Source organism: Dasypus novemcinctus, chromosome 11 (assembly GCF_030445035.2).
Source record: "Dasypus novemcinctus isolate mDasNov1 chromosome 11, mDasNov1.1.hap2, whole genome shotgun sequence".
In the NCBI taxonomy this organism is placed as follows: Eukaryota; Metazoa; Chordata; class Mammalia; order Cingulata; family Dasypodidae; genus Dasypus; species Dasypus novemcinctus.
The window spans coordinates 100,355,872-100,364,474 of record NC_080683.1 but is presented as its reverse complement, the minus strand read 5'-3'; the positions used below and the strand labels follow the sequence as shown (position 1 = coordinate 100,364,474).

At 35.7% G+C, this 8,603-nt stretch overlaps 1 non-coding gene across 1 annotated transcript; it reads left to right on the top strand.

The window, feature by feature from the left end:
* Positions 1 to 7,195: 7,195 nt before the first annotated feature.
* TRNAE-UUC (transfer RNA glutamic acid (anticodon UUC)) lies at positions 7,196 to 7,267 on the top strand. Its single transcript has one exon. It is a non-coding gene; the product is annotated as a tRNA-Glu (tRNA).
* The last annotated feature ends 1,336 nt before the right edge of the window (positions 7,268 to 8,603 follow it).

Sequence of the window (8,603 nt, the reverse complement as noted above, 5' to 3'; positions counted from 1 at the left end):
TTTTAGATTTGATTTTTATATAAAAATCAATTGAGATAAAGCATTTTAGATACCTGAAGTAACTGTCACAAGCTTAAAACTTCTTTATCCTGAAATATATAAATAATGAATGTAAATAAAAAATGTTTACTTGTTTGTTTAGCTTGGATCATCTGGAGAATTGCCGTGATTTTCTCCTTCAGCATTTAGACCAGTGCTGCCCAACACAGCAGCCACTAACTGGCCATCTATGGCTACTGAGCACTTGCAAAGCAGTTGGTCAAAATTGAGATGTGCTATAAGTGCAAAATATATACCAGATTTCATATGAAAAAAAAAGAATGAAAAGAATCTCATTAATTTTTATAATAATGTCATGTTGAAATGTTAATATTTTAGACGTGTTGGGTTAAATTTGATATACTATTAAAATTAATTTCACGTGTTTCTTTTTCTTTTTTTTAATGTGGTTACCAGAAAATTTTAAACTACATATGTGGCTCACCTTGTATTTCTCCTGGAAAGTGCTCATGTAGATATTGTCTTAATAACATGTTTAGGCGGGGGACTTGGCCTAGTGGTTAAAGCATCCGTCTACCACATTGGAGGTCCGCGGTTCAAACCCCGGGCCTCCTTGACCCGTGTGGAGCTGGCCTATGCGCAGTGCTGATGTGCACAAGGAATGCCCTGCCACGCAGGGGTGTCCCCGCGTAGGGGAGCCCCACGTGCAAGGAGTGCACCCCATAAGGAGAGCCGCCCAGCGTGAAAGAAAGCGCAGCCTGCCCAGGAATGGCACCGCACACAAGGAGAACTGACACACAAGATGACGCAACAAAAAGAAACACAGATTCCCATGCCGCTGACAACAACAGAAGCGGACAAAGAAGACGCAGCAAATAGACACAGAGAACAGACAACCAGGGTGGGGGGGAAGGGGTGAGAAATAAATACATAAATAAATGTTTTTTTAAAAAAAAAATATTTAATAAGAATTCCAAAATCTAGTGTCAAAACAGAAGTAGTTGGCTTTCTGTAGCATAATAAATAACATTTTTGACAAATGAATGCTTTAATAGAAGTTCTTTAATATATGACCCTATTACATTTTAACAACTCCTAAGTGAGGCCAATATCTTTTTTATTATTATTAAATTGTCTTTTTTTTTTTAGAGATACATAGATCACAAAAAGTTTTACATTAAAAAATATAAGAGGTTCCCACATATCCCACCCCCGCACTCCTCCCACACCAACAACCTCTTTCACAATTGTGTGAGGCCAATATCTTAACAAATATATTTTAGCTTACTGCCCTTGAGATGCAAAGTTTTACCAATGCCATTAATATTTCTTCAAGTAGTCACTCCCTTCTCAGTGATTAAAAAACAATATATTAAACGTTAGAAATACATCTGAATTTTCTAACCATTTTCATTATTTAAAAATGAATATTTGCTTTTTTTTCCTTAAATTTATAACTGTTCTTCCTGAAATAAATATATTCTTTCAGTCATTTACTTTACCAGCATAAACATTGGTGGTTGTCATGGGGAGCTTAGACTTCATGGACAAAAAAAAAAAAAAAAGAAAATTTGTGTGGAAAGAAAATTGTTTACTTGCTAACTTAATAGTAAGGTAAATAGTTAAAAGAATTTTTGTACACTCATCCAGTGTACCTTTAAGATTATATCTCAGTTTCTGAATTTTTTCCCAAATAGCAAAGTTTCTTCAAATTGACAAAGGCCAGTTTTTAATCAGGAAATGGTCTCTTTCAATTGTAAGTTTATACTGACCCCTATGGGTTATTATCAGCCAATCTATTTCCAGTTAATTCTTACAGAACACATGGTAAATATTTAAACATTTTTACATTTAAGATTTAATTGTTTTTGGGTTAAAACCGTAATATACTTCTTATAGGTCCTTTCTCTCCTTAAACTGTACAATTTAAACTATGGGCAAATTGTATTCATTCTGTAAAACAATTTATCTCAGGGATTCAAGATGTTTTAACCCTCATTAGTTTCAGTGTTGGCCTACTGAGATAAAGAAACTGTCTCAGTGTAATTCTAATTTCCAGCAAAATATGATCAGATCATTTTCCTCAAAATCAGTATTTATGGGTATAGTACACTAAAAATTATCTTTAAAGTTCATACAGAAATGTGTATAACGGCACAATAGACACAGGAGCAAGGATAAACCTGATTTCAGTCAAGCCCTGTAAAGGGACACTGTTTCTACATTAGAGACTGGGAACATCTAATTCAGACTATTTCCCTTTTTTTTTAAGATTTATTTTTTTATTTATTTCTCTTCCCTCCGCCCCCCAATTGTCTGCTCTCTGTGTCAATTTGCTGTGTGTTCTTCTGTGTCCACTTGTATTCTTGAATCCCTGAGATAAATTGTTTTACAGAATGAATACAATTTGCCCATAGTTTAAATTGTACAATTTACAGAGAGAAAGGACCTATAAGAAGTATATTACGGTTTTAACCCAAAAACAATTAAATCTTAAATGTAAAAATGTTTAAATATTTACCATGTGTTATATAAGAATTAACTGGAAACAGATTGGCTGATAATAACCCATAGGGGTCAGTATAAACTTACAATTGGAAGAGACCATTTCCTAATGGCACCAGAAATCTGTGTCTCTTTTTGTTGCACCATCTTGCTGCGTCAGCTCTCTGTGTGTGCAGTGCCACTCCTGGGCAGGCTGCACTTTTTTTGCACAGGGCAGCTTTCTGTGTAGGGGTGCACTCCTTGCACGTGGGGCTCACCTACACGGGGGACACCCCTGCAATGGCACAGCACTCCTTGTGTGCATCAGAACTGTGTGTGGGCCAGCTCCACACGGGTCAGGAGGCCCTGGGTTTGAATCTTGAGCCTCCCATATGGTAGGCGAATGTTCTATCAGTTGAGCCAAATCCGCCTCTCTCCTTATTGTTTTGAATGAGGAATGACAGGAGCTGGTAAAAGGCTACAGAACATTGACTTCTGGGCACAAGCCTCTCCAGCAACAAGTAGTGGGGAAGAACTGTCTGTGGATGACCATTAGCATAGAAAGGAGCATGGCAGCAGCATCTAGCAGAGGTACCAGGGAAAATTGTCCTACAGGTCATCGCTGACAGCTTGCAATGGGAACTCTATACACTCTACACAACTTCCTAGAATTGTTAGCTCCTGCATGAATACTGTATTAGATACTTCTTCCTAGTCTTCTATACTTTGTAGATGTGCCAGTTTGAGATTATTTTCGTGAATACCAAAAATAGAAAGAGTATGTTTGTAAACTATTCCTCTGGATGTGACACCCTTTCATTGTATTAGATTCTGCTGAGATGGCATTGCTTAAATTACCTCTTAAGATTAAGGCTTTGATTTGTGACTCAGGTTGAGTCCCCACTTCCTTGGTGGGCCAATATAAATGGACACTCACTCAAGAAGACACACAGAGGAAAGCGGATCTGGCTCAAGTGTTTGGGCTCCCATCTACCATATGGGAGATCCCGGGGTTCGATTCCTGGGGCCTCCTGGTGAAAGTGAGCTTGCCCACACAGACAGCTGGCACAACAAGATGACTCAACAAAAGGAGATACAGAGGAGAAACTAAGGGAAATGCAGTGAACCAGGGAGCTAAGGTGGCTCAAGTGATTGAGTGCCTCACTCCCATACCAGAGGTCCTGGGATCGGTTCCTGGTGACCCCTGAAGAGAAGACAAGTAGACACAGAGAGCACATAAAAAATGGACACAAAGAGTAGATAGTGAGCACAAAAATACAATGGGATGGGGGGTAAGAAAAAGCAAATCTTAAAAAAAAGAAAAGACACACAGAGGAGAAAACTTTGTGTGTTTTGATCCTAGTGCCCCAGGGAGAGATGAGCCATTCATCTGATAGCTTACAGCTGACAGTGGGAAGAGAGTCAAGACTGATAGAGGAAGCCCTGAGAGACAAGCCCTATGTCAGCTCACAGTTGAAATCAGGAAGAGGCTGGGCCCATGGAACCCTCAAGAGGAAGAGGAAGCCCAGAGGGGAAGCTGAAGCCCTGCAGATATCATCTGCCATCTTGCTTCAACATGTGGCAGCTGATTTGGTGAGAAAGCAACCTTAAGCTGGACTCTTTAGGGCCTTGTAACTGTAAGCTTTTGCCTCAAATAAAAACCCCTTATAAAAGTCAATAGAAATAATGTAAACTATTATCCATGCTATGCAAATAAATAAATAAATAACAGGGAGAAAGTATTAAGACAACCCAAATGTCTACATAGGGGTTTACAGTTAAATGAATTGTGATGTGTGGTTATGAAGTATCAGATGGACAATAAAATGATTTGTAACAAGATAAAGGACATGTAAATAGTTTTCAATATAATACTTAGTGGAAAAGGAATGATATATAATGGCATATATATTATGATCTTAAGTCTAAAAATACATATATTCATAGAAACAGATATAAAGATTATACACTAAAGGCTAATAGTCCTTACCTGAAACGTGGGATTAAGAAGGATTGTTATTGCCTTCATTTATAAATTTTCTGATCTGATTTTTCTGTAAAGAGAATTTATTGCCTTTGTAGTCAGCAAGATTATTTAATAAAATAATTTTTATTGCTTGTCTCAAAAACAAAAGTCACTAGATTTCTGGTACTTTGCAGTGGCACCTCTTTTGCAGACTAATAAAGCAGGAAGATAGGAAGAAAGGAAATTTCTGGCCCCCTAGGAGAAAAGAAAATTTTCAGCAGTGCCAGTTCTCAGGGAGCAGGAACTGGAGCAACCCAGGAGTAAGTCTGAGGCAGCTCCACAATGCTACAATGCCATGAAGTATAAAATGTTGTCTCCATTTTTCTCTATGATAAATCTTTAATTAAAAAAAGATAATTACTGTGAAGTGTTATAACCAATTTTTAAAAATCTCTCTCATTATTCACACTTGTTCTGTAGAAAGAACCAATTATGGACTACACTATATGTATCCAATATGATATGCGGGGGACCATTGTTCCCTTAAATTTGTGTTTTAACTATAACCTGAAGATGATAGGAATAGGCTCCTTACAAATCACATTGTAATGCCCAGGGCAATATAAAGCAGATATGTTTTTGGCCTTTCTTATGATTTAAAGACAGGTATGGATCACCATAGAGAATATAAATCTAAGTTTTCTTTTACACTGAAATATGGTTTTAACTGCCATGCAGATAAATTCTAAAACCAAAATTATTGTTTGTGGTACGTATTCCATCCTCTCCCCACTCCCCCCCCCCCCCCCCCCACATAAATGACTGATATCCAACATTTCAGAGTAATTCATTTAGTTTTGTCAGAGTAAATTTTGTACTTAAACTGTTCTGGGATAAATTGGTTAAAATTTATATTTTTTTAATGCATTACTGAAACTTTTACTAGGACTAGGATGTACTTAGTAATACTGCTTTAAATATTTCTCAGGTTAAAATTATCACAATCATGCTCTACTTGGAGCATCAATTCTTCATTTATTCATGTGTTAGAATGAATCCACACTATTTTCTGAGGAAAATCTTTAGCTTGCCCACAGAATTCCAGCATTCTCTCTCAGTCCACTTCCCTGCATATCCATTCTGATAAGTATCTTGGTCTTATTCCTGAATTTCCCTTAGAGATTATTAATTTTGAGTCCTACTGATGTCATTATTAAAATTATATAAAATTATTATTAAAGCTTACATATCATTCTTAATTGGCAACATAGGGCTTATGTATAAAATTCTAGCCAGAAAATATAACCTTGAGTTCTCTGATGCACCACACTGATCACAATTTTAGTTATGAAAATTATTTTCTTGGAGGATTGCCTGAAGAATATACAGTTCAGCCTTCTCTCTATCAATATTTCTTAAGCCATGTTCCACAGGATAGTAATTCTAAAAGACATTAATACATGTTTCATGGGAAAGGAAAGGGTTTTCTGCGGTCAAATAAGCTCAGAAAACAATGGGTATGCAGAAATTCTTAGGTAATTCAAAATACTGTAAGAAATAGCCTGAACAAACAGTTCCTACTCAACAGCTGATGTGTACTAGAAAAACCATGCTGTGGTTTATGCTTGGGTTCAAATCTGAAAAAGCCACCATTTAAATTTTCTTACAAGTCTGCAAGGAGAAAAATAAGGTTGCTCTTTAAGACTTTCTAATAAAAGTCTCCATGATTTATATGTTGATATATATTGAAAATTAATATTTTATATGCAACAACTTAAATGAGCAAATTCCACTCCATATAATAAGCAAAGTCTATAGATTAAATGAACAAAACAATGTTTTATGTGTCTCAAGGATGAACGTGACTTTTCAGGGAGATTAATCAAGACTTTTGTATTTAATACTGAATGAAAGTATATAACAGGAAAACAAACAACAACTCAGTAGCACAGGAAGAACTTACAAATATTTCAGGAACTTTTTTGAATGGAGCCAGATACAAGATTCTGTACAAATTTACACTGAAAAAAACACATAATTCGTATGGTTTAACCAATTTGTTCCTTACGATCCTAAAGTTATCAGCCTATACATGTTTTCAATTAAGAAGTTTATAGTCAAACTTATGACATCTCTAAAATATGGGCAGAGCCTTATGATTACAGTGACCACGTAATTTATCATCCAAACTTGATCTTGACATCCTGACTCTAAAAAAATATACAGAAGAGCAAGGGTCCAAGAACAGCCAAAACAAATTTGAAGAAAAGAACAAGGTAAGAAAATAGACCCTACCAGGACCAAGATTGATTTTAAAGCAATTAAAATGAACATTATGTATTAGAGATGCAAGGATATCCAATTCAACCAACAAAACATACCAGAGTCCAGAAACAACTGTGTCTGAAAACATGATATAACAGCAACATTGTTGCAGATCATAGAGAAAGGATGGATTTTCTCTAATTCATTTTGGGTAAATTGGCTATTCACATGGAAAACTAAAATATAATTGGATGTAGTGATTAAATAATCAAGAATTTCATGTCATGTTGTTAAGTGATTGGTGGTTTGAAATCTGCTATGGTGGGAATATTTACACCACAGAAATCAGCAAATTCCATACATATATCATGCCTTTTTTTTCCTCAGAGAGTCTACATTCCAGCACATCACTGATTGGATTTCTACTTCACACCATGAACAAAAATCAGCTAAAGGCTAGTTAAAGCCTAAGTGTGGTGTTCCCTGGTGGTCTAGTGGCTAGGATTTGGCGCTTTCACTGCCGCTGCCCGGGTTCAATTCCCGGTCAGGGAAAATCTTTACACACACAAAAATTATTTAAAACCTAAGTGTGAAGAGAAAAACTTTAAAACTTAGAAGAAAATACCTAAAGGAATATATCTTTACAATCTTTGGGATTGGGAAGGAGTACTCAACAATAAATAAAATAATAAAACTTAAAGGACAAGTTATCTAAATTTGACTACTATATTATGGTAATAATAAAAAATCATAAGGTGTCATCAAAGGATACCAAAAAAAGTAAAAAAAATAAGCTCAGATTGAGGGATGAGTTTTTCTATGCATATAAAGAATTCATATCCAAAAATATATTAAGACTATCTCTAAATCAATAAAGAAGAGATGGACAACCCAACTGATAAATGAGCAAAAGACTTGCATGGGCACTTTTTACATAAGGGGATATCAAAAGTGGCTGATAAAAAAAGAAACATTCTCTACTGGTTATTGGGAAATGTAAACTAATAGCATGAGACTTTTCTCTTCTACTATGTGGGCCAAATTAAGGTATGATAAACTCAGGTATTGGCAAGACTGTGGCGCAGCTTTCATCCACTCCTGAAGAAAGAGTATATTGGTACAACCACTTTGAAGAGCTATTTGGCAGCAGTCAGTAAATCAAAAACCCTGTAGCATAGATTGTTAATTGGTCCCTAATATTTGTTCATTTTTTAAAATCAAATCAATTTTATTGATCCATATTAATAAAGCATACAATGCATCTAAAGTGTACAATCAATAGTTGTTTTTGGTTTTTTGGGGGGGAGGGGTTGTCTCTTCATTTTTTAAAATGTTTTTAAAGATACTTAGATAACATAAATGTTACAGAGAATATATAGGGGATTTTCATAAGCCCTGCTCCCCACACCTCCCACATTTTCCCACATTAGCAACATCTTTCATTAGTGTGGTACATTCATTGCACTTTATAGACATTTGTTCATTACGAGAATCTCTTGGAGGAGAAGGAGGAGCAATGTAATTAGGAGCAATTCTATTTGTAATGTTTTCTTTCTTAAGGACAAGTTCCAGTTATGAAATTATTTTCTTTACTGTTTTTGTAGGTCTAGAATATTGCAAATTTTTTAAATGTTTGCAGTTTGTGAGTAATACACTCTTTATTTTTTGACATGTTGCATTTGAAGTGCATGCTAGGCATCCAGATGGATCTCCTTATAGAGATGAAAATGTGGATCTGGTACTCTTTTTTGAAATTCTCTACTCTATGCACTCCAAAACTTCTTAATTGGTTTTCCTAGATCCATTTCTGATCTTCCATAATTGGAGATTCCCCCGAATGTCTTTCCCAGGCTTGTGATGGAACCAAATTTGTTGTATGGAAGAAACG